The sequence below is a fragment of the Nipponia nippon genome, unplaced genomic scaffold (genome assembly GCF_047370975.1).
Source record: "Nipponia nippon isolate SJK-2023a ecotype South Korea unplaced genomic scaffold, ASM4737097v1 scaffold_4, whole genome shotgun sequence".
Classification (NCBI taxonomy): domain Eukaryota; kingdom Metazoa; phylum Chordata; class Aves; order Pelecaniformes; family Threskiornithidae; genus Nipponia; species Nipponia nippon.
The window spans coordinates 9214107-9240440 of NW_028262358.1; the positions used below are offsets into that span (position 1 = coordinate 9214107).

The following is a 26334-nucleotide window of genomic DNA, read 5'->3' on the forward strand; positions in this document are numbered from 1 at the left end:
AAGCACTGCCTTAAAGAAAGCTTCAGTTCTAGATTATGAACTTTAAAAACAAAACCAAAAAACCCAAACGATTTTTCTGAAGAAAACTCCCAAATGTGACCATGCATAGAAATCATGGTTATTGGGATCAGGATTATCAGGATCAAAGTATCTATATTCTCGGGGGGGGTGCGAAAAAAACACACACAAAAAAAACAGAATTATTTATGTTCTTGTTCTGAGTTTTCACGGGTATCTTCCAACACAGTACTGACAGAGGACAACACAGCATTCATCACAAGCACAATGTGACGAGGGCAGCTTCCTTGAACTGAGTGACATTTGGTTCATGCAGAGACTTGTAAAAGGAAATTGTTCAAACAGTACTGTAGATAAATAAACAAACAGAATAAAGAATGGGAGTAAAGGTGACTATTCAGATTTTAAGGTGCTGATAACTGCAACACTAGAAGTGGCTTGTAAAACAAGGTGATTTCAAAGCACCTGAAGCCGGAGTAACATATCAAACTAGGTGTTGGTTTGAAGAAGAATAGAACAGTATTCATGGAGAAACAAATCTCCTGCCTGCTTTAGTGCACTGTGGATTGTACTGGCTTCACTCTGAAAATCTAGTTGTCAGTTTGTTTAAGTAAACATGCATTCAGTCCAAATAATAATGTTTTCTTCCCAAAGTGGCTAAGCATCATCGCAAAGTGGATTAATTACGGAGTCAGCGGTTTTCCCTGATTGTTGATAAAACTCCAAAGTTGAGAGGACAGTCAGCAGTTAAAGCACTGTGGCATGTTTGTGTGTGTGAAATCAGGGAGCATAGAAACGAAGTCTCTGAAATCAGAAGGATTGTTTTGATTTTTGTTGAAGAATGATGATGCAGAGAATGATTTGCATAGCTCCCTAGAAGCAGCTCTGATGTGCTGGTTTTCTGGCTGGAGTCAGCTCAGTACATCCGTAACTCAGAGAATGTCACTGATTTCCTTTCTTCAGAATAACGGATTGACAAATGTGAAAGAAGTGAGCTGAAATACCCCCTGAAAGATGACAAAAAACGAGGCAAAGGCTATAGAAATCATTGGTCTGTACTTACTTTTTTTTTTTTTAAACTGTGTGTACTCATAAAACATTGTGGCCAGCTGTTATTCTTACACGAAGTGGCTATCGCTGTTATGATCAAAATGATAACAAGTTCCCTGATGTCAACACAGAGCTCAAAACACTGTCTTCTAAAGCATACAAAAGAAAGAATTGAAGAAATATTTCTCTATCACTTTAAAAATGACATTTTATATGAATAGATAAAAAAAAATTGTAAACTGGTCTGTATCTTATCCATGCAGAATGCTGGATCAGTTTTGAAAACGCAGAGGTTTAGAGATTTTAAGTCATAGAAAACATTAACAGAGGTATTTTGATGCTACTATCAGAAGTGGAAGTATGTTCAATATCACCATGAAAGAGCGTTCAGAAAATAGAGAGATTAAACGCATAAAATTACTGGAGAAGTGAAGAACAGTTATCGCCTGAACTCAGTAGCCTGGTATTACTTCACTATCTGTATCTGCTACATTGAGTGTTGAATGTTTATTTCATTGAGTTCAAGACAAAAAGACGAATTCAACTCCTTTACAAGTACCTCAGTCAAATGTGCTTTACTCTGTCAGAGCAGGTACATGGGAAATTACAAAGTCAGCGTTGCTGGGGTTTGGGTTTCTGGGGTTCTTTTTGTTTGGGGAGGTGATTGGTGGTTAACGTTCTGCATTCTTTTGCAATTACGTTCATCTCAGCATACACGAAAAAACTTTGCAGTTTTGAGTGCAGGAGTGCAGGTTTAACCTAGCAGTAGGCAAAATGCCACAGCACAAAGTGGGAAAATGATAACTGGGGAAAAGCATTGACCAGGATAATAAGAAAATAACTGCACTACTTGTAAGTGATTTTATAGCTATTTTCACTGAAAATAAAGGCTGATTCTAACCACATACAGAAGCGCTTTCTACAGATACTGAAAGGTGCGGCTAACTACTGATAGCCATCTCATACCAACATTTCTTTGCCTTGTTTTTATTCACCTTTTAATCCTTAGTCTGCTTGTGGGGGTGACACCTTTTATCCAAACAGAAATAAACCTCAGCTGGTTTCTTTCTCATCCTGTATTTTGCAAGCCAGTCTGAAGGATTCTTCCACTTATCCTGATTAAATCCTTCGACTTTGCTGTGACCACTCTTACTCTCACTAGCATCCTGAGAGCCCAACGCTGGTTCTAACCACAACCAACGGAGCACGAGATTGGGAAGAAATTCCATGACACATGAGAAGCGCTCAAAGCTGTTCAAGTAGTAATTCGTAACAGCATTGCAAACCCTTTCCTATCTTCTCCTCTGCAAGACAAGGCATATTCGGTTATGAACACAGACTCTGGATGCTTAGAGAGGCAACAGACAAAACACCATTGCCCCAAAGAGCTTCCAGAATTCGATGCCGCTATTTTCCAACCCTTTCTGCTAGAAAATTAATCTCCCCTGAGAACTGCACAGGCCCAGTGTACGGCACAGCACTCTAGGAGCCGGGCTCCTATGGTGGAGGCTGCGAGAATCCGTTCTAGGAAGTAAAAAATCCGTTCTTAATGCCTACACAAATCTGAAGAGAAGAGCAAGATTATCGTGAATTTACAGTGACTTAATTCCCACTAAAATCACAACAAAATTGATTCTCCTTTATACTCAAGTCTTTTTATGGTAATCCATCAAAATGAGGTAGTTATATTTAAAGGCCCTTTATACTACTATAGTAGCATAGAGTCCCAAGGGTATGAGAATCAGATGTCATATGCACACAGGCAAATAAGAGCAAAATCCCCTCAAGTGCCGACATCTATTTTTATCATCCATGTATACGAAGAGATAACAGCTGCAGGGCTGAATAAAAATAGAACTGTGGTCAGCCTATAGCTGTCTATCCTGCTTGCATTTTTTGATCAGGAAGGCAGCTGCGGTGCCTGAATGTTTTAAGAACTATAATCTTGATCTATGTGTGAGAATTGACAGCAGAATTGGAGAAAACCTGAGTTTTGGCAAAGCTGTTAGAAAGGGTAGGTGCTTAGCAATGAAAAATGAAATATTTATAGACTTGTGGGTCACGGGCCTGTCTTTAGAAAGTATGCTATGGCCCTAGAAGCTGTGCTTTTTGAGAACTATATGTCATAATTGAAGTAGGGTTCTATACAATCTCTTTCAAGGAGGATAACGAATGTATTTGCTTAAAGAATTAATCATAAAAATAATTTGTCTTCTCACTTGAGTAAAGGATTAAACGGAACGGTTCCATCCTGAGCTACAGCCAGCTTTCAGAAGTTTCCCCACATCCAGTGAGCATTTTGGCAAGGCCATACTACTGAAGAGAGCAAGCGTACTGTCAATGCTTGGCAAGAGATTGCCAGTAGGTTCAGACAGAAACGTCTAATGGCCATGCCTAATTCCCAAAGGAAAATGCTGGGGCAGATAAACCAGCCATGATACCACCAAAACCACACTAAGCCTGCAGGGACCAGAGCTGCTCTTCTGGCAGAAAGAGTAATTATGAAATACCACATATTTTATAACTGAGTTTACTCCTAAGTGATGTAAGCAGAGCAGTGCACACAATTAGAATGGAAAGCCCTTCAAACCAGTGACACCTTCTGTCTCACACTAATTTATGCCAGTTGAGCTCTGTTGCTTTGCAGTACAAAGCTTAATCAAGGGACACAAGGTGTACTAGTTTTATCACATGTTCCATCCTATCCACTGCTATAAAGTAAGTCAGTCAGCTTTATCTGCATAGTCCCTCATCTGCTTCAGTACTACCCAACTCATTAAAAGACCAATATTTTTCTAATTTTCTCTATCTATCTTTTCTCTGGTGCCTGTTCTGCAATTTTTTTCCTTTTTCTCTTACATAAATGAGAATTATACCCTCCTTTGAGTCATGTTGTAGGCGGTGGTTTTTTTGTTTTGTTTGGCTTTGGGTTTCTTTTGCGTTTTGGTTGGGGCTTTGGGGTTTTTGTTGTTGTTTTGTTTGTTTGGCTTTTTTTTTTTTTTGAAAATAGGAATGCATAACACTAAGAAGGAACATAAAGAACACGTTTCTATGAAACCATACATTCTAATCAGCGTAATGAAAGGAAAGCCATAGCAAATCAACAATTTGGTGATTTCTTATTAAAGTCATAGGAAGTTTCCTAATGTAGCATGATACTGCCTGCCAGGAAACCCCACAGAGAACTAATAGATTCAGTGTCATTACAGAGCTGTCATCCATGTATCCTAATATTGACTCTAGCTGATGTTAAGGAGGGGAACTAGAACAGGGGGAGGAGGCAAGCTTGTTCCCCTGAGAAGCAAGTGGAAAAGCACCGGCAGTCTGCATTTGACTGTCTTTTGAGTGGTTTTTTCCTCCCTTCCCTCCCCCTTTATTATTCCCTTTAAAGTAAAGTCACAGCTCTTTTGTTCAGCAATTCTTATTTGTCTTACAGGGACACGTAAAAGCTCCATCTGATGCCAGGGTCTCTCTCTGGTATGTCATCAAAACCAAGGGCAACAAAGATTTGTTTATACTGTAGATGTCAATACAGTGTTGAGGTATGGGAGCTGGAGCAGATGGCTAACTTATTTCTGACATTGTAACATGCAGCTTGTGAGAAATGGAACAAAAGAGTCCACATAAGCTCATTCTGATAGCAACATATAATTTATCCTACAGCATCCTATGCTGACATTCTTGAGTATATTTGACCATAATCCCCACGCACATCCCAAGTAAAACAGAAAGGGATGAGCACAGTGTCACGTCCCACCTGGGAAGGAGGGAGGAGGAGTGACTAAGATTCGCAAATCCTCTCGGCGTGGATTAAGGTGGGCCGACGCTCAAGGTCCATACACAAACACCAGCTTCAGTAGAAAGCTCTTATAGAGACAGAGTACAAATATTCGATACCCGCCAGCCCTCTCACAATTACATCTACCCCAGCTATGTAGCTAAGCTATGTGGCTTTATGGAAAATCAACGTAGGCCATGCAGTACTCTTAACTACAATTTATCAACTTTGGCGACTTAATTACCTCAGGAAAAGTGGAAAAGAGAGAGAGGGAGAGAGAAAAAGGGAAGAAGAGGAGAATCACCAGTCCTGGATCCAGCGCTGGACCTGCCAACGGGGGTATTCGGTGGAGAGAGCCCCCGAGAGCAAGCCAGAGTCCCCATTTATAGATTTCCATCTCTGGACTTCTAGAACCTTCTCTCGTCCCCATTCCAGGAGTGGTAGATACACCAGTCAAATGAAGAGGGGTGACAGGTCAGACCAAGAGGAGTGATACCAGGAATGTCCCCCAGGCAGTAGGTGCGTGGGGGGGAATAAGAGGCTTCACAGACCGCAGGGAACGGGGCCGAGGCCAGGCCGCCCTCCCTCCACAGGGGTCCCTCCCTCCCTCCCCCTCACTCCAGGCACCATCCGGTCCTGGGTCCTAGCCACCCTCGCTCTGCATTGTGGTTTTAGCACCCAGGCTGTTTGAGACATCTCTTTGTTTTGCACTAGCAGTTCTCTACAGGCAGAAACAAGAGCGAGATGATCTGCTTATTTTCCCAGAGGACATACGTGGATCCAGGAACTAAGATGGCAGCAGAATGCTCTGCCACCCAGTGCAGTACCTTTTGGCCATGGCTGAAGCAGAATTAGCACTTGCACCACGAGTGAGGGTGGCTCACAGGTCTGAAAGACATACTCATCAGTATATTTTTTTTCCCCCCTCAGAAAGTGCTGTGTTTGGCTGGGTTACAAGATGTATGAGAGAAATACTAATCCTATACTTGGATAGTTTTGTTGCCACACTTCAGCACAGCTCTTAGATTAACATGTAGCAAAGTCTGCCTCCAGGTTCTCTGCTTTCTGTTTGCAAAACGAGGAGCTAAGCTGCAGGGACATGAATCAAGGCCCACAAGTGTGCATTTTCAGTGAGCAGGGTGCTATGGTTCAATCTGACAAAAGCAAACATGCAATCTCAAAAAAGCCTTCCTACATTACACAAGCACCATTACTTTGTGGAACATCTGACACAAAGACGACACAGGCACGTACTAGGTTACAACACTTCAACACTACGGTGTGAATTTGCTTGCTTCCCTTGTATCCTATCCAAGTATTTAAGAAATTATGTCATGGTAGAATTGTGGGATGGAGTGAAAGAAAGTGATGGGGCTGCTTTAGATATAATGGGATTCCACATAAATATAAGAATCATAGGATAATTTAGGGTTGGAAGGGACATCAGACCAATCTCCTATTCAAAGCATGCTGCTTTTAACCAAATTTGCAAGGGTTATCTTAGATATGTTGTTGAAGAGCCACAGAAAGACCAACAGAAGCTGTTCTGTACCTTTTCTCCCCTCAGAGAAACACTTAAAATGTATGAAAAACCATCCATAACCATCCACTTTGACACAATCCACGTGCTGCTGCTGTTACTAGAAACACTTATAGAAGGAATGATTTTGTTCACACAGATGTTCATTAAAAAAAGAAGTATAATTAGTATTTCTATATATGCACTCTCCTCACAATTACATCCTCAAACCTTTTACTAAAACTATCATTCTTTTACTCAGAAGTAGAAATAACTTCAATCAAGCTATCTGATAACTTACAATATAAAGTATCGTCTCGGAAAGAAAAAAGGTACAGCCTGTGTCAGAAGCACAAATCTAGAAGCCCTTGCATAAAATCTATTCACCCTGCAGCCAGCACACAGAAAAGGAGTTTATTTACCCTTTTGATGTACAAATAAAGCCTGAGAACATGTAGTCTCTCATATCCACTTTTATATATCTATATGTATTACTTGCAATGATTCACATTGGCTGAAATTAAGTTGGATCAGAAGTCTGGATGGTGCATCTTTGATAAACATCTTACAGATTTCCTCCTCTCAGTATTCTCAGCCTTAAAAAGGCATGACCGATGTCAAACAGATTAAGGTCTACAACTACTTTAGCAACTGTAATTGCAAAGTAACTGGGGAAAAAACCCCACTTGTTTCAGCACATTTCAACATCATGTATAAAGAACACTCACACTTTCAGAAGCTTCCAGTAAATGAGAAGTAGCAACCATTTTGGATTGAAGAACTGGAAATTATAATTTTTTTTGTTGAGATTTGAGCAGTTTTTTGTAGAATAGCGTGAACACATCATTGAACCCCATTGCTACTCATTAGACAACATGCTTGCATTGTTCACTGGAAATAAAGACACTTAAGGATACAATAAATTATTAGTTTATAATTAATAGGAAAAAAACCCCACCGGTCTTACCTTCTTTTCAAAGAACACGCCAATAGGCATCCCTACCTGCAAAGTATGTTATTTCGGTGCTTGCTCCCCACAACTGTTTCTTGAGTGACTGCTTGGTATTTGATGTTTGCTATGGACCTGCCTCCAGCTCTGTTGCTCTTTGCAGTGTTTCTGCTATAACTTCACATGAACACAGTAGGAACTCCCCAGTGCTGATTTTAAAATAATAGGTTGTCTTTGCCAGCAGTTTTTCCTGTATAGACACAACAGAAATATCGAACTGGTGAGTTCTATACTTAGACAGTGGAGGTGTTACTGAGAAATACAATGCCAATAATGTGTACAGTGGAAAAATACATGCCAAATTGACTTTGTAAAGGTCTGCTGTAGCATTACTACTAATTGGCATCTCACTGTATGTAATTATATGATCATGCAGCATACTTGAGTGATAATGTAAAAATAGATACTTTATGGGAGAAAAAAATACTAGACTGGGTAATTGGGACTGTGCAACACATGTGGCCTGCACTGAAGCTTGCCACATCTCATTCGTAAGTAGCCTATCATCTTTCTAAAGAGTTTCTGCAACATGTAATGGTTATTTAAAACTGGCTCCTGCACTTCACAAGGACTGCAGAAGCAGCAATATTCTTTTACTGGAGCAACTGGTATGTCCAGAAGAGACAAACCTTGTCTCTTCTCACCTCCATCAACTGGTGGAACAGAAGGTGTTGCCTCACTCCCTACAATACTTATTTCACCTACATCTTTGCCACTGCTGATCCTGAGCCTGCAGAGTACGCTTGCACTGACCTCCAGGAGAGCAGCAAATCTGCCTCCAGGGACAACATGCACATTACAGCTATACTCTCTGTGTGCTCAAAGCTATGAGAAAGCATATGGCCAGTATCATACGGGCCCATAACGGCAGCCCATCGTGCTTGGGTGTGCAGCGAGGCAGGATCTCTCTCTGAAAAGCACGTCGGTTCAGGTAGCAGTTAACCCTCGCTGAAGAGGCAAACAAACGCATTCCCACACTCAGCGCTACTCAGTTTGCAAAAATGCCATCTAGTTTTTAAAGCCGATGAAAGAACATAGAACAAAAAAAACCCAGAATACCTAAGCTGCCACTTCAGACTCTCTATTTACAGAACACAGACAGCCCTGCCGAGATGGTGCACCCAGCCTCCTACTGCCCACCATCCTGAGGTTGCACCCCAGAAACCACCAGCCTTCCTGCCTCTGCAGTTGAACAGCTCCTGTTTTCCACATTGTAGCAGCTATTTAATTAAAAAAAAAAAAAAACACACAAACACACACCCAAACCCAATACCAAACCCCAAATAAAAACACAAGCTCACACAGCCTGCCTCTGCCAGAAAAAAAAAAACAAACCCCAAGGTTTGCCCTTCTTCAGCACAACCTTCCAAATGATCAAGACTGCTCTCTCACAGAGTAGCTTTAATGGTGGCTGAAGAGTTCAAGAGCAGGTCTTGCCTGTGTCTTTTCTGTCCAGAATTTATCCAGTTTGCTTTTTACCACATATGGATGGCACAGAAAGACTTTACCAAAACAGTAAGACTCCCTGGCCCCACTTTACAGTAACAGGTTTGTCAAGTTATAACTCAAACTTCTCCTGTGCAAGAAGTCCAGGCTGTCAAAAACCCTGCAGTGTTATTAATAGCAATGTCTACTGAGAAATTAAACTACTTTTAACCTGTACTTTATTTCCTGAGTTCCAACTTTCTCTCTGCCTTTCCACCCTTCCCCTGCATTCATCATCCAGCTCGAGTCTAAAAAAGTACTGGCTGAGCAGAGGGCATAAGCTGTCTTTGTCTAAATGCAGGAGGCAACTGCTCCTGCAGTTCATGTGTGTTTCACAGTCATGAATTGCAGAGGAGACAAAAACTTCTATAAAATAAGCTTAAATATTCTCAGAATCATTCTGGGGTAACTCCTTGTCATGATGATAAAAAGGTATTAATTTCACAGTTAAAGAAACTGCATTATATCATTCGTAATGAAAGGACATCAAGATTGAAAATCTTGGAAATAGCATGACAGCTACAATGAAGCACATGCATCATTCTAACTTTAATCATTCCCAATTGTAAGAGTTTCAGATCAGAGTGTTGCAGTGTGCCACATGCAAGCACCCTGTAAATCCAGATGAAAGCTTGGGATACACTCCTTCCAGTCTATCCTCATTAGTGACAGCAGAAGGCAGCGACTGAAGAGAAGAACAACTGTGGAAATAAAAAATTTTTAAAAAAAGATATTGCACATAGCAATATTTGGTGCCTGTAGCACCAAAACCACACGTTTCTTAAAATTAAAATTTTGTTAATGATTAGAAAGCCACCAACAGTTATGTTGTGCCCCTGAGTTTTCCTAGCACAGGAAAGGCACTCCCAGGAAGAAGAGTTTCCTCACGGCTGAGAATTCTTTCTTTACTCTCATTCTACCTAAGAAAAAAAAAAATATATTGTTTTTAAGACCTAATGGGCAGCATGGCAACCCATGCTGTTTGGAAAATCCTCATGTCTGAACTTCTGACAGGGTCAGGGTTGACAGAAGGCATTCTGCACTTTGCTGAAGCAGCTCACCAGCATACAGGATTTGACTGGCAACAACCTGTGGGGCACAGTGACAGCCCAGTAACTTGGAGCATTTCAGCAGGTTTATTTCTAGGACTGTATGAAAGCTACTCATATGACCCCTGCACCACTCGCAGAAGAATCCTAAATACAAGAATGAAAGCTCAAGATTTCACTTGTTTAGTTAAAACGGGCAAGGGAGAAGAATAAAGGTTATATTTGAAAGATTGATTTTTTTTTTCCCCCCTCCCCCTAAGAAAAGAAAGCTCACAGGAAACTCTGTAATTCCTCCCTGTCTCCCCTCATTAAACAAGTAGCTCTTCCTCCAAATGCTTGCATGCAAAACACACACAAATCTCAAAACACAAATCCCAGTCAGTCTGGGACGTAACTTTAAGGCTCTCTGCTTCTGAACATCCGATTATGTGAAAAATTAAGCTGCTCTTCTGTCCTCAGAGATAAACAGATTATCTTTTCCAAATGACAAAACGCACAGGTTATAGTTATTCATATCCATGCCCTTCATGACAATCACAAGTAATCAACAGCAATCAGATCATTACCAAAGAGCAGGCTGGGCAGATATGAAGTGCTGAAATTCAGCCTCCCTGGGAAAACAAAGTCACATTACCATATGCATAAGAAATGTTAATTTTTTTATTGTCTAGTAGTTTGGGATCTTTCTAAAGACTGTTTTCTCAGTGCTATATACTCTGTGCTCTTAGCCCCTCTCCCTGGATCCAGTTCTCAGCCTACGTATGCAGTACCAGTCCTCATAGCTCAGGCCCAGCACTAACGTGAACGTGCTAGAAATCCCACCTTGTTTCCCATTACCTTTTCAGCAAGGAAGAATGTCATAAACCCATCCTTGCCAAGGCTGCAATGACTGCCAAGAGCTGAGCACATGCAGAGGGTGTATCGCCGTTCAGGATCAATCCACTATCTGGGCTACTTCTTCCCAGCATGTTTGGAAGGGGCTTGTCAGCCCTGATGAAATGTGTGCCAAAGCATGATCTGTTCAGGTCTGGCAGGCAATAAAAGCACTGTATATCATCGCTTGGTCCATGTACGCTCCAGATTAGCTCAAGTAAAGCGCCTGAAAAGTTATTTTTCAGCTGCAGAAGCAGATAAGTAAAAGCAGAGGGGCAGTTAGGTGATGACCATGAAGAAATGTGTCTCAGTCACTGATTTATTATGAACATCAATTAGTGGGATGACCCATTCATTTTGGATGTTTTCTGTATGAGAACAAATTATCCACCACCAATATACAACATCTACATGGATTAAAGAGGAGCAAACATTGGGTACTAGCTTGTCTCTTCTGCACAATTCTTTGGAGACAAGAAGGGTGGCAAATAAACTCTCAGAATATCTACTAAATAATGCATCTTCATGTAATTAAGTATATTGTTTTCAGAAGCCTTCAGCTTTTAGACTATTTAGACAATTTTCAGTATAATTATCTGAGAAGTCCAATTTGGATGTTGCAGCCAGCATGGATTTTACTTTTTTTTTTTTTTTTAAACTTATGATTGAATAGATGAACTTCTATTATCTGGTCAGGGCAAATAATTTCTGAAAGTTATGAGTACTAAACTATCATGGTTTTCACCATTATACATATTTTCGTCACTGATTAAACCCTCACATTTCTACAGCCACAGGATCATTTATTTTACTAGGAAGCTAACACCAGCAATTCATTTTTCACAAGTTTTGCAAACCATACGTTTGGCAGCAGTTGGAAATCGCATCAGGTTAAAAATGCCAAAACAGAGGCCAATGCCTGGGAGCTTTGACAGGAAGGGAAAGAGGAGAGAAACCACCTACGTAAGCCGCCGAGGCAGGGTCTGCTGCTCCAACAGCACTAACAAATCCCAAATTACAATGCTGACGTGGCGCCCTCCTCCTCCTAACAGCACTGCTCGCCTCTCAAATAGCAGGTTTTCTCCTAGTAACATCTCATAATCCCATCGGCAGTAACTGAACTAGTGAGTAAACAGTGACGGAAGTCAAGCGTGGAAAGGGTGATTTTAAGAAAGTTATTTACAGATTGGATTTCCATTTCTTACAGCCACTGTTCTCACTGCACAGCCACATCCCATAAGCGGTTAAATTCACAGAGCCTAGCAGAAAACAGGGAATACTAGTGAATCCCGTGTCCTGTGACATTAACTATCTTAAACCACAGGATCTGTTTTTTCATAAATTTATTAACCCTTCAATTTCAAAGCCAGGTAATAATTTGTAGGGCTTTCCACGCATAAGGCACAAGCAATCCAGTTCAGTCAGCTTCAAAGATCATCACAATTATAAAGCAGCAGAACAGCTGAATGGTGAAAATATATGCTCGCAACCAGAAAAATACATAGTAGGTAAGAGAACAAAGCAAGTTCTTCCTCTTTTCATGAATTTTGTCACAAAACCAGTGTTTTGGAGCACGAGATGTTTGCATGCTCTTGTCAGCCAAGCGGAAAAGGCTTCAGAGAGGCTCACGCACCCCCATATAGGAGGCTGTGCAGATGCATCACCTCCCAAGTGCCCATGTCCTTCCTCAGCCAGGATGTTGGACTCCTTGGGTCCCTACCGCAGGGCATGTCAGCCAGGCACAGTCACAGCCCACGGGAGACGCCGCGACTGCAGCTGTGCCCTGCCCTAGGACACGGGAGCTGTTCTGCAGACTGCACAGGGGCCAAAAATTCTAACATAGTGTGCTATGCCTACATCCAGCTGTGAAAAGGTCCCATCTGCGCATCCTTTAAAATTTTCCACATCAGAAGAAAAGCAGCTTTTAAAGTACTATCAAGGATATTCATATAAATAACACTTCTATAGACAGACTGCCTGCAGTTTTATTTCACCTGTAGCTTGTAGCTGAAGCATTACCATAGTCACATAAGTGCTTTTCTGCAGTTCTGGTGTATGACAGAGCTACTGGTAACACAAGCGCTACTGAAAATTGATGTTCTGTAACTCACCTGCATTACCAATAAATCCCAAACCCTCTTAAGTAACTGCAGAATAAGGAAGACTTGTGCCCTTTGTCTCTGAAGATCTAGCTAAGCTCCAATATTTTCTTTTGTATCGCAGATAAATCTGTTTTGCAAAGAAGCCAAGAAAGCTGAGAAAACTGAGGACTGCCCTCTTGCTTATGTGCAACAACTGCAACACCCGCTGCTGTCACTTGATGTCTCTGTGCTGAATAAAATCCCTGTCAGGCACGGTCCCCTGCCACAAGGCTGCAAGGTGAGCAGTGTGGAAGCTCATTTGGCTTTCTGCACTGCAGCTCTTCAGCACCCATCTCTCTCCGAGACAGGCTCCTGTGCAGTACGATACAGATGGTGCCAACTGCGAGACAGATAGACAAGCGCAAAAAAGTTGAAGATACATAAAAATATGCAAGAAGACCTTACAACTAATAACCAGTAAGATCAGGAAGAAATAGATACACCAATACGTTGGCAGTAAAGGACAGTACGTCACTGACTTAACAGGGAAAATAAGCAAACATGTAATAGAAAGCTGAAATGTTAAACATTAAACTATTCAAATACAAATACTGGGCAGTGGTCCTTAGGAAGCTGTGTTAGAGAACGCATAAGGAAAACTTGAGTAAGAAGGCATCTGCTTATTTCAGAGCTAGCTAGTTAAAAAGTAGGTCAGCTATGTTTTCAGCACACTTCTACAGTGTTTGAAATGACTTTGGTATACCAGAAACCTTTCTACCAGATGTACTCTGGCTTAGAGAACTTCTGAGTTAGAAGCAAGTGTTACTGGGGCTCTTCTGCGGTTACGCAGGAAACTGAGGGACACGCTTGTCCTTAATGATCTGTCATCAACAGACATAAAAACCCAAGGCTTTAACATGCTGATCCTTACAAGCATTTAGGAAATTTGGAGGCATCGTAGGCCTTCCCACAAAGCCACGATCCTCCAGTAACTTCCCAGCTCTTCCTTCCCTGCTCCTCCCTGCATCTCACAGAAGACAGCAGGCACAGATTTTCAGCCCTACTAGATCTGTCTGGTGGTGGAAAGCAAAGTTAAAAACCTAATCAGCATCTTCAAATTCCTCTTGCCAAGTAAACTGCTGTTCAGAAGGGATGGAAATTGCAGTGTGAGCTTGTCTGAAGTGCAGCCAGTAACGCAAATGAAATGAAATATATCCATTATGGGCTTGATATTTGATTTTATTTTCAGGTAACATGGAACAGTATTAAAATCTAAACTCTAAATGTGCTACTTTGTCCTTTCAATTTTAATAAGGCTATAAAATCTATATCATAACTTTAGAGTGTAAGAACAGAGCAATAAAATCATCTATCACCAGTTATTTATTTTAATATAGATTGCATTCCTAATCGTTTTCTACCATTTTAAAGCCATTTGCCATTCACTGAACTTCAACAAATGCGATCTTTGAAAATACAGCTATTAAGAGAGATTAATAACAGCTTCTCACCTCTTATCCCAGGAGCCCAAGATATTCTCCCGTTATTGCTATTCCTCTCAACATACTCTTCATGCAGAATTAAAGAAAAGGGCAGGAGAACGTGGAAGCCATAAGCAGTTTTCAATTGTGAAGATACGGCAAGACAGGCAATAACATTTTGCTTCAAAGCATAGCCTATTTAGCCCAGTGAAATGGTTTTGGCTTTTAAAATTTTAAATCCACTTAAAACTAGAGGTCACTGAGCATTCAAGCTGCCATGCAACAGCAGTACACTCAGGTGCCTTCTGATGCTTGCAAAACCCAATGTTAACAGATACACTGTCACAGTGCTAATGTCTTGTTTCAATGCTCTCTTCCATTAAGATTTATTACTAAGGAATATAATCCCTCTAACTTTATACTGCTTATGCTATCTACAGTATTTTGGGGAATCAAGATGCTAGAATTTCTGAAAAGTGAGATTTCTTCAGAGAAAGGTCAGAACAGTGCTAACAAAACTTAATTGCTCTGAATATATATAACTGCCTTCTGAATCTGTGCAGCTTTCCTTTATTTAAGGAAATAAACAGTGAGCAGTTATCAAACATCTGTATCAGGTGTTCCAATGTGAGATAAATGCCGAGACTTAAATAGAGCCAACTACCTATTTTGGAGGTCACTTGATGTTTACTCGGAGAAATTCTGACAATTTTTCTATGAAGAGTACAGCAGCCAATGCAATACAACACATATTTAAAGAAGAACGTTCAAAGCCGATTAAACCTCTTTGGTAACATAACTACTTGTTATAAATCAAGACAAGGTTGTCACTCCTTTTGGATCAAGGTTAATCTACTCATAACCATTAAATTCACAGACATGCATTATCAAGGATCTATTTTACAGCTTCTCACTCCAATACTCTGAAGCATTACCAGCTGAACAGGGAGCAGCACGACATTTCATATCATAGATGTGGAAAAGCAAGAAAGGATTTGTACCGTTATCTCTGGCTTTCATGCTATGTTTTTAGCTGTACAAAAACAAATCACTAGGAATTGGTTAGCACTACATAGCAAGGTAAAGCTATAAAAACATGAAAAAACATAGAAAGACTGTCACACTATTTTTTTTTTTCCCCAGCAAATGATAGAGAATATTTCTGCACAGCAACAGAAGTGTTAACCTATCTCCTCAAAAAGTACAGCTAAAAGGTGACCAAGCTAAGCCTCAGCATTCCCAAATGCTGGAAATCAGTGAATGCTGAAGCCCAGCCTGTATCCCCTTGCTAACAAGCTGAAATTTTATTTGATTTAGTAGACTTTGCTGTACTAAGTGACAGATATCTAACTAACAGATACCAAGTTTTCCAGCAAACAATCCTGAACCACAGAGGAAAATCAGAACCCTATTCTACTGTTCACATTTCCAGGAATCAAATGAAAAAAAAACCTAGCAGTAGTAAAAGCCAGATGTTTTGATAAGATTAGACAGACTACTATGTAGCTTTGCAAACAGAGCAAATCAATAGTGGTTGTACACCACCTGAAGATTTGCCCCTCTTCCTCTAGATAATGTACTAGAATATACCCTGCTTGCTGCAAACCTGCCAGGCAGTTTGAGAGAGCACTGTAAATCTGTGCTAGCTCAAAAGTCTAAGGAAAGGCAATGATAAACAGAAGATAAATGCTAACTTGAAAACTGTTTCCTCTACAATCAAAGAGAATTGCTTTAAGGCATATTAAATCTAGGCTAAGTGCATTTAGTGACCCGCTAGCATTTGCTGCTGAAAACATCTGGATTTGAAATGTTAAGCCTCAGCTTTGATTAACCATCCAGTAATCTACAAGGGCAGCTCTAAGACACAGAACAAATTTATCTTTAAAAGGAAAAAGAAAGCAAGATGTTTCCTCTCATTAACTTTTGAAAAAAGTTAATTGGAGAGGCAGCAAATACACAGATCAGATTAACATAGAGATGAGGCACTGACATTATCCTTCTTTGCAGCAGGAGTAAATAATGTAAACTTTAGACTAATTGTCCTACTTTAATGTTACCAGAGGTATTTTTGGTGCTCAAGATTAAACTCACAGCAGTGGCACGTTTAGCATATGCAGTACATTACTGAATGGAAAGCCAAAGCTGGAGGCTGAGTAGTTTATCTTACATTTAACAAAATTCACAAGATCCTCCAAGATCCGTGCTGCATGAAATGGCTGTACTGATTACGTGAATACTCCCTAGGAGCACTCATGCGGATGCAGAATGAACAGACAAGGAATGGATTCACAGCACCAGGCACTCAGAAACTGAAATGCGCCATTTGCAAACAATCCAGTAAATCAGGTTTAAAATAGGCTATAAAAGAGATTTCAGTGAATTAGAAGTTCAACGGGTTCATCCATTGACATACGCTTTCCAAAGTGGCATTTTCACAGATTAAAGCCAACCTCAGTATATTACAAAAGGAGTAATTACCTGGCAGTAAGTCACACATCTTTGCTACGGAAGGTAACTGAGGTTTTTTATAAAGACCTGCGTAAGCACCAAACACTTCAAATGGGATGAAGGGTAAGCTTCTTAAATTCACATAGAAAAACAACAGCACATTTGAACATCCCACATAGTGCCTCATCTCACAGAGCCAAAGGACCGGGAGTTTCCTCACAGGGATCTGGTGAATTGTGTGGACCCCCAGGAGAGAGCTTAGGGAGGGCGAGTGTTGCACCCCAGACAGAGCACACAGGAGCACACATGGCCTCGGCACAGCGGGGAGCTCCAGGAAGGCTTCTGCTCCCAAGGAAGCTCTGCCTCTACTTCTCTCCCTTCTGGCAGAAGACACTAAATGGACATGATTTGGAACTACAGTTTTAGCCAGACTCCAACACACTTCAGCCCATCTGAAAGGACCGAAAACTATACGGAAACATTTAACTCACATACCTGGTTTCCTTTTTGTGGTAGCTTTTCTGAACCCCATACAGGACGTCTCCCTGCTAAGAAGTCCTGCTGTTTTCAAACTAGAGAAGACTGACATTGGTTTCAAAAGACTCCTTTAGGCACTTTTTCCACGTGCACAATTTCTCAATGCGAAATTTCACAATGCAAAATTTCACTGGCTTGCCTTCACCACTCTGCCAGTGGTGCACTCACAGCACGGTCTTAACCTGCTCATACTTCTCCAAAAAGGCCAAATGCAACAAAAACTATCCATTATTTAATGCAACAATGCAGCTGGGACCAAGACCATCAGATCTGTACAGGTAGTCTGGTAATGTCTACTCTGCTCTTGTACAGACTGAATCTCAAAAAATTGGTGGTCCTTCCACCCACAGCCCTGCTGAGTGACTAATTAGGCTAAGTGGACTGCTGGGCTATGGGATTAAATGCCAAATCGAAAACAGGTTCATGGAGCTTTCCCTTCCAATGGCATTTCTCTTGTAAATGAAGGGAGCATCTACTCAAACTGGGCTCCCAGGCCACGAAGGGAGCTGTGTCGAAATGCAAATACAGGTAAAGACAAATACTTTTCTTGCCACCTGGAACAAGAGGCAGCCAGCTGGAACTACTCAGCATCAAGTCAGTCAACACAAGGAGAAGCCTTTCTGACAAAGCATTAAGAATGCCCACATTCTTTGCCAAGATTTAATTTTAAATGGATCCAAGTGTAGCCTGAAGTAAACTGCAGCATAACTGTACAACACTGATGAAGCTGAGGTAGGGATGATAGTAGCAATCTTTCCACCCAGGAGGAAAGGACACAGCTGCATAGCCAGATGCCAGTAAGAACAACACAGTCCTGATTGTGACATGGTCATCACAGGCCAGCCAGATGTCTAAATAGCATGGAAAACATTTCACAAAAAGAAACATGCTATCAAAAGAGCCCAAATCATATTTGCTGTTTATCCCCATTTTCTTTAACCTGCATGAAGCCTTCTGAGTTGACATTTATGCACACCCTAACTTCTTTTAGGAACTAAGAGAATTTTAACCTTCCTTTCTGAAGCAGGCAAAGGGAGATAAGGTCTCCAGCATACTGAATACTCCCCTTATTCCCACAGCACTACACCAACTCTTTCAATCAACTGAGCATACCTACAACATTCCTAATCACTACTGCACATTCAGGATCACAATGTGTTAATCTCAGCATTTGCAGTACTCAAGGTAATATAGGTCGGAGATAAGTAAAGTAATTCAAAAGACTGAAATACTGGTGAGGTTTTGAATACTATTGTCTATGAACACTATCTTAATTTTACAGGGTGCATATGTAGGCATTGTAAAAATCCCTTTGCCCTTCGGAAGGGCTGCAACTTGCTTTAACATTATGGCATCATGGATTTTCTTAATCTTTCCTCAGAGCACTGGAACAATTCTATAAATTTCCTGACTTATCTTGCAAATTAATTCAGAGCTGCAAATATGGCTCTAGAGGCTGATTCTCCCTATGTCTGCACTCCGTTTAATTATGCTCAAGGAAAAGCGGCAGCAACTGAGGACAGAATGCTGCTGCTCTGCCAGGGTAGTGTTCATCATCATTGGGAACAGGAGTAAATGCACTGCAGATGTCAGATCCCCAGTGTCCTGTCTATTTTAACACACGCCTACAAACCCACTGGAGACAGCACTGCAAGTAGAATGGCAGGTCCATATACTCTAATGCTCTTGGTCTCTAGATATTTCTAAGTCTTGGAATAACTCATAGAGAAAAGGCAAATGCTGTTTGGTACTCCGAACGGTTCGTCTGACACTTTGGAGCTTGGAAAAAAACCCCGCATGACTAAAGGCTACGATCAGCAGCTTGGCATTGGGCCATCCAGCCATAAGCACGATTTATATTACATTTGGCTGCATCAGACACTATCCCTATAACAGAACTATCAGTACCTCAGGAGCAAAATGTCTTTTCTGATGCAATTTTCAAGGTCACCTTTGTAGCACACCACAAGTTTTAACTGAAGAAAACTTCTGTTGCAGGTCACCTGCCTCAGTGGGGTTCCGAGTGTTCAGCCTGAACTGTAACCTGTCCCCACTTCTGTGCTATACTGACATTTCCATTGACCACATTTATCTCCCATGCAGTTCATTTGCTGACAAGTCACCCTTTGAGATTAGTGATGCTTAGACAATTTTCTGCCTGTTCCTTGATTTTTGTTTCTTTTGTTCATTAAAGAGCTTTTTGAAAAGCCGCTTTCTAGACGTTCTGATTTCTCCTTTAATTCAGCTTTTTAAAATGGCTTCTTATGACCTGCTACAGTTTTTCAAGGTACAGAGCTGTTTATTCAGCATCATAAACAGATGTGAAGGCTGAATTAGGCTTAGTCCTTCTGCGATCAGGACTGGGACATTCTTCCAAGCTTCTTAGTCTGTCCTGTTCTGGTGATCTGTTTTTCAGAAGTGCAGATCTCAAATTAATAGGCAAAGGGAGATGAGGCAATTGTGAGGAATCATTTTAGAGCACCTAGATCTCTACTTGATGCAAGCCTCTGTAATCAGGGATACTTCAGTGATTCAAGGTATAAAGATACCTGTGTCATGCTAAAGAAGCATATAAAACTACTGTTTCTGAAGCTGAGCAAATGTCACAAACCAGGGCCTGGTTTGCGTGGGCACTGTTTGACTTGCCCTGGCAAGAAAGAGTTTTCACTATTTTCACACTGTCTACACTGAGCAGCATTTGTCATTAATTATACTGGATCAATTCTGCTTGGAGAGACCTCTAACCCCCAGGAATAACCACTCTGCACCATCCAACAACATTGATTAAAAACTGCTTCATCACAACAACATTTGTTCAAGCATCATTTATGCGACCAATCATCTTATTTAAAGCCAAATCCATTCCCCAGGAAATCCTCTTTTCTAATCCTTTACACTATTCCTCCACTTTCATATTTGTAGAGTAGAGTTCTGAAGTTGCCATAACACATACCTTTCCAAAACTTTCCAAAACCTTCCAGACAGCAACTGAGTTCTGACATCCACAGATAGGGGTGTTCACTACGCCCGACGCATGCACATGATTACTCAGAATCGGTGGCAAATCAGATCCTAGTTGAGTCCAGAGCAATGACTACCAAAGCCTGTGGGTGGTATGACCTACAGAAAGGTGCAAAAGCAGTCTCAAGTGGAGAAGCACCAACCACAAGATCACTTTGACAGTGACATGCAGAATGATACACTCTCAAGCCCCTGCACCAAACATATGAAACTATTTACAGCCAAAAGCTGAAGTGCTCTCATGGAACATTGCTTTTGGCTTAATTAACTATTGGGTTTTTAGCTACATCTAGTGACTATTGTGAAAACATAATATCTATTAAAATACTTCAGCAGTGAAGAAGATCATCTGAATCCCAACAAAAGCAGATGACTGACTTTCTTCCATCTGTTCACTCTCTTTGGTTGCTTGGCTCTAACGAAGCTTGCCTTTTACAATCACCTATACTTTTGCTTGTTTTGCAGTCCTGAAGTCACAAACTCACATTCTGCATTTTTTTTTTTTTTAATGACAGCCTGAAAATGTCTTTGGCTTAAGTTCTTCAAGGTAAAAATGGGGCTCAGCAAGCATAAAATCTAACATTAAGGTGCACAGCTTGTTTTTTTCCTCCCCCCAAACATAAACCGTTCCCTGTGAATACTCTTTCTGCAACAAAAAAGACAGCCCAACAGTCAATTAAGGTCTGAAATGCGAAAGCACAGCAAGACATTTTGGAAAGGCAGTTTCTAATGGTGAGCAACGTAATATTAAGTGTAAAATTCAGAACAGAATCTGTCCCCAGTCACCAGCTCCAATTTGCTCAGTTTTCTCCTGAGGCTGATTTTAGTTCTCCTGTTCTGTCAGCCAAATTCCTACAGCTCTTTTGCAGACAATCAAGTAATTTCATTCCTATAATATTTAAAAAAAAAACCTAGGTGAATACGATTTTCCCAAATAGTAATGGGGGGTGTGGGCAGGGGGAGTGGAGGAAGATTGTCTTCTATTATGTATGGACAACACAGTTGAACAACATTCTGCTAGATCAGTCCTTCCGTCGCATCTTCATCCCTGCTTTTTAATTCACATATTTGTTATTTTCTTCAATAGCTTTGTTCAATAAATATGCTGTCAAATCCTTGGCATTTACATCAAAGCACGTCAGCAACTCGCCATACTACCGGAGGTTGAACAATGTTACATCTCCAAGATCTTGTCATTGCTTCATAATGCATTTACACTGATTCCAGAAGCCAGTCATCACATCCATAAAAAAATATCTCTAAAGGGCTATTTCAGTAGAAAAACATAATTTGAAGTTTTGAACGACCATGAAGAACTTAAAGAAAACAGCTTCTGCTAACGTCCTTCCACAGTCTTTCAAAAGAAAAAGCAGTTGCTTCTGCATATTGATGGAACTGAATTCAATCTCAAGGACAGAATAATGTGTGTTATTATCCCAGGCAAAATAGTTTTAGAAAAACAAGTGCTGAGACATTTCTGGCTGCTGTGGTACCAAAGTATTAGAAAAATAAATTTTAAATCAATTTAAATGCTAGCTCCTAGTACAATCTGTATGATCCTGCATTTGATGAGCTAACAGGCAATTTACAGACAGATTCATATGTTGGTCAATGTTGGTCTGATTCAGCACATCATCCAATACCTGCCTTTGTGATATTCCAGCAATCCAAAAACTGTATTTGAATGCTACCCACTTCTACGGATTGCCAAATCTGACCTCATTTCACATAGGTCACTGCTTTTTAGGCCATAGGTGAATCGCTTATCAGTTGTGCCCATATGACATCAAGAGTTGATAAGACGTTCCTTATTTTCCTCCACCAGCCACGGACAAATCCCTCACTGTAATACAATTATGTAAGCTTGCACATCACTGTTGCTACTGATACCTCCCAAACGCAAACTGGTCAGGCTCAGTTACACTCTAAGTCCTGAACTTGCAAACAATGAAGAACAAGTGCTCCTTCCTCAAAGAGAAATGTAAAAGTATTACATAGAACAGACTCAAGAGGAGTAAAGCAGTAACGTACTAGAAATATAACCCAATCGTACTAGACCTTGTCTCCTCCTGTTCACGGGAATTTTTTTATATACACACACACACACAGAGTATATATGAGTATGTGTCAGAGATTCTGGGGACTCCAACTGCATAGTAAAGCAAGTACAATTTAGGACAGGTCAGACAGAAGCTTTATTAATGATGATCATAGTGAGAGAGCATTCAGACAGCATCTCCCCCTCTGCTCCCCTGTTATCTGCCAAGTGATTGCAGACACCCAACCTATACACCGTTTCAGAAAAAAGCAAAGAGGTGAGGAAAAACCATCACTTCAGTGTTAACAAAGCCAGGTATCCGTCCCTGGGAGGGATGGGCTCCTTAAGTAGCTAGCTAACTGCCACAGTTCTAAAGAATCAGAAAGCAAATAACATGACAATATGGAGAGGTGGCTCTTGGTGGAGCCCAACTATCTTAGCTCAGAAGGGGGACTTAGAAACACAGGCTGTTAGCTTTTAGTCGAAAGGAATGTTCTTTTAGTGACGATAAATTCTTAGCCAGATATTTCAATCCTAAATATTTAACAAGTTTACCACCACAGTAAGTATATATGAGTACATACACGTACACACACACACGTACACATATATCTCTGTATCAGGAAATATCTACTCAAGTAGAAAGTTATACCAATGTATGACTTAAAAGCTTCAGCACCTTTATTTTGCAGTTTTCAAAGTAACTTCTAATAAATAAAAATATTTACTTAGTAAATATTCCACCAAACAATGTAAGAAAAACAGCTCCAAGTGTCCCCACCGAACACTTGGAAATATTTGTTCTATACTCCAATTAGCAATTTCCCATAAAGAAATATGAACATCGCTCCTGAAATCTGTAGCAAGAGGCTACTCCTGCCTATTTCTGAAAATCACAAAGGGATCCTTGTATTGCAGGGGCATTACTGGGGTATGTTCCTTTAACTACAAATTTACCAGAGCAGCTTCCACAGTTGCAAACACCTGTGCATCCTTAGACACCTGGAGAACTACTTTCAACTCAACACACCTGTGAAACAAGAGTGAGCACAACCTAACTGACTCCTGCAGACTCAGTAGGAGGGAAGTGTGCAGTTAGATGAATTCTAAAGATTTTTCAGGTGTTTGGACCTGTTAACTGTGAAGCTATAATCAGTAATTCTTCATGTATGATCTAAATAATATGACTGCCTTATGTGGTGCTTGTCATCTTCAGGTATCAAAATGTTTTTCAGAAGACACTGGCATTTATCCTTTCATTTCAAAGAGAGAAAGCAAGGAAGCATGCAAGTAACCACAGCTACCCACTAAGCCAATAGCCAAGTCAAAAAACCCAAAACTTCTTCCTTAAATTCCAGTCCCAAACATTACATATGAGAACCCAAACATTATTAGAAATACAATTTTGATGGAGCCTACATCAGTTTCTGTGACCTTTAAATTCGAATACTAACAGCCTGGCATCTGAGCCTCTGTTCCCTGCCCTCGGCCAGCTATTTGATTCATACATCAAGACATATAGTGGCATATTATTGTAAACTTTCTCTCTTTGTTGGGCAGACTTTGGAATTGATTTGGGAGGAATTTTTGCCTCACAGCAAGATTACATGCCAGATTACAATAACATCAAGTAAGTGTGCTTTACTGAGCTTCCTTTAAGAATTAGTAATGGGTTTTTCTCATATCTATCTCAAAAATAACTATTATTTTCCAAGCATCACAATTCTTCCATAATTGTTTTGTTACCTGCCTATTCTAATACCGTTCCTAAACCCAGCACATATATGTGACTTCACATTTGCTTGCACATCGTATACATCAGACCATAGAGGATAAGAAACTGCTTTGAAACTAAGAAGTACCTGAATCCTTCTTGAGCCTGCAGATCACAGAATCAAAACAAAATCCATGTTTCCAAACCACACTTCTCAAAGCAAATTTTTCAGCCAGGGGGATTTTCCAGACAAAACCTCAAGGTCCATCCAGAGCAAGAAGAAATAGATCCTGAAGCAAGACTGCAGTATAAATCTAAGGTCCAGCCAGGAGACAGGGCCAGAGGCAAAGTAGCAGACAGGCACAGCTACGTGCTGGGTACAGGAGGTGGGGACACACCCAGGGCTGACCTGAAATTGGGCTCCTGGGCCCCCAGGTGAGGCTAATCAGGGTCATTAAGACCTATTAGTGCCTACAGAGCCCTGATACTGAATTTATGGAATCAGCATTTGCAAGAACTGGGATTTTTTATTGTCTCTTTTTTAGAAGCTCAATTTAAAGATGTGTTTTGTTTTTTTTTTTTCAGAGACAGCAGATTTATGCTTAGAGCAGTGGGGGGATCCTACAAAGTATGTCTCTTTGCCTGCCTTGAAGCTCAAAGTGATCAACATCACCATCTGCTCTGAGCAATCTTAACCTAGTAGTTTAACCTAACAAAAAGAGGAATGAGAAATACACGGTTTGTCCCATCATTCATCATTTATACCCACCAAATGAATGAAAAAATAAAGATAATCTTTAAAATTTATGCGTACCTGAATACTGAATTTGGTACTGTGGAAAATTCATACTTGATGTATGCTGGAGGGTGGAGAGGTGGAATTTTTCAGCCATTTGTACACAGGCCCGTAGGCTCTATTAACCCTGATTCCATCTGATTCATGGAAATGATCTGTCAGGAACTAAGAGGTATCATCACATTAAAAGTAAAACTTGACCTTTCAGGAGATAAATAGAAATGTTTGATCCAGTATTGACAACTTGCAGAAACTTACAGGAAATTCAAGGGTTTGGAGGTTTTTTTCCTTTCATGCATTAGATCGTGTAATCTCATGAAGAACATCTGAGTCATTCTTGAAATCCATTGTGTGATATTTGCTGGGCAAGAGTTGAAACAATTTTTCTTTACATTTTAAATCACATCAATTTTTTAAAGACAGATCTTGTCACTTTTTGGCAGAGGAGTGAAGCAGGCATTGACAGACAGTGAGGGCTTCAATGCAGTTTCAAATACATCATTTCATAATATAAAGCTGACTACAGTAGACTTATCATGGTGCCAGAGCATCCACAGAGCACTTAGAACAGCCTCTTTCCACCTCCCTCTACCCCCACCCAGCTCAGCAGTACCTTGTTCGTCTGCCTGTGTGACTTCTGGAGAGGTTTATCATCTCTGAGCAATCCTAGGCAATCCAATTACTTTGATTAGCTTTTAATCTTTTCCGGATGAGCTCCTTTTCAATAGTTCACCTTTATGAAGCAGAAAAGCATTGTTTTTAATGACCGGTAATTTGTGTTGCCTGCCATTTTAATTGCAGAATTTGTTTAAGACTCTTGCCTGTCGGCATCAAGGCTCAAGCCTTAGACCACCCCACCAGCATCAGGAGACTTTCTTTAAAAAAACAGCAGAAGGGCTGCCTCAGGCAAGAGGACCTGTGTACCAGAGCTCAGCAGCAGTCTGGTATTTCTCTTGACATTAGAAATGTTTCAGGAAAAAAAACAGTGCTGGAGCAATGCACAGCAATGCAAATAGAGGAAGGAGCTCTAAAGCGCTGCTGCAACAACCCTTAAAATGATCAAAATTATCTTAGGGTGGTTTTGTTCTGAATAGCACCAATGTATGAGAAGCGGCACTGGCTTTAGGACCTGTTACTGGTATAGCTGAAGGTTCTCAATATTTTCTCGTGTATCTCCCACTGACTTGTCAGCCATATCTACAGACTTTCCTATGGCTGGTACAAATGCGGCTGAGGAAGAGCTTCCATTCATAGGAGCAGACTGGCACACCTCCGTCTGACTGATGTTAGAGTTCCTGACTTAATCTCTTTCGTCAGATCTACACTAAACAGGGCCGGAGGATGCCAAGTCTCACTGTAAAAAAAATGCATACCCTGAAGTCAACAGGCAGTTGAAGTATTCTCGGGAGCACTGGTCCTTTGACTTTCAAAGTGTAC

The 26334-nt window shown here is 40.7% G+C and overlaps 1 long non-coding RNA gene across 1 annotated transcript; it reads right to left on the reverse strand.

Annotated features, from left to right (window-relative positions):
• Window positions 1–227: 227 nt before the first annotated feature.
• LOC148053093 (uncharacterized) lies at window positions 228–24462 on the reverse strand. Its single transcript, XR_015708856.1, has 3 exons — window positions 24250–24462; window positions 7369–7564; window positions 228–1025 (listed from the first exon to the last, which is right to left on the reverse strand). It is a non-coding gene; the product is annotated as an uncharacterized LOC148053093 (long non-coding RNA).
• Between the last annotated feature and the right edge of the window lie 1872 nt (window positions 24463–26334).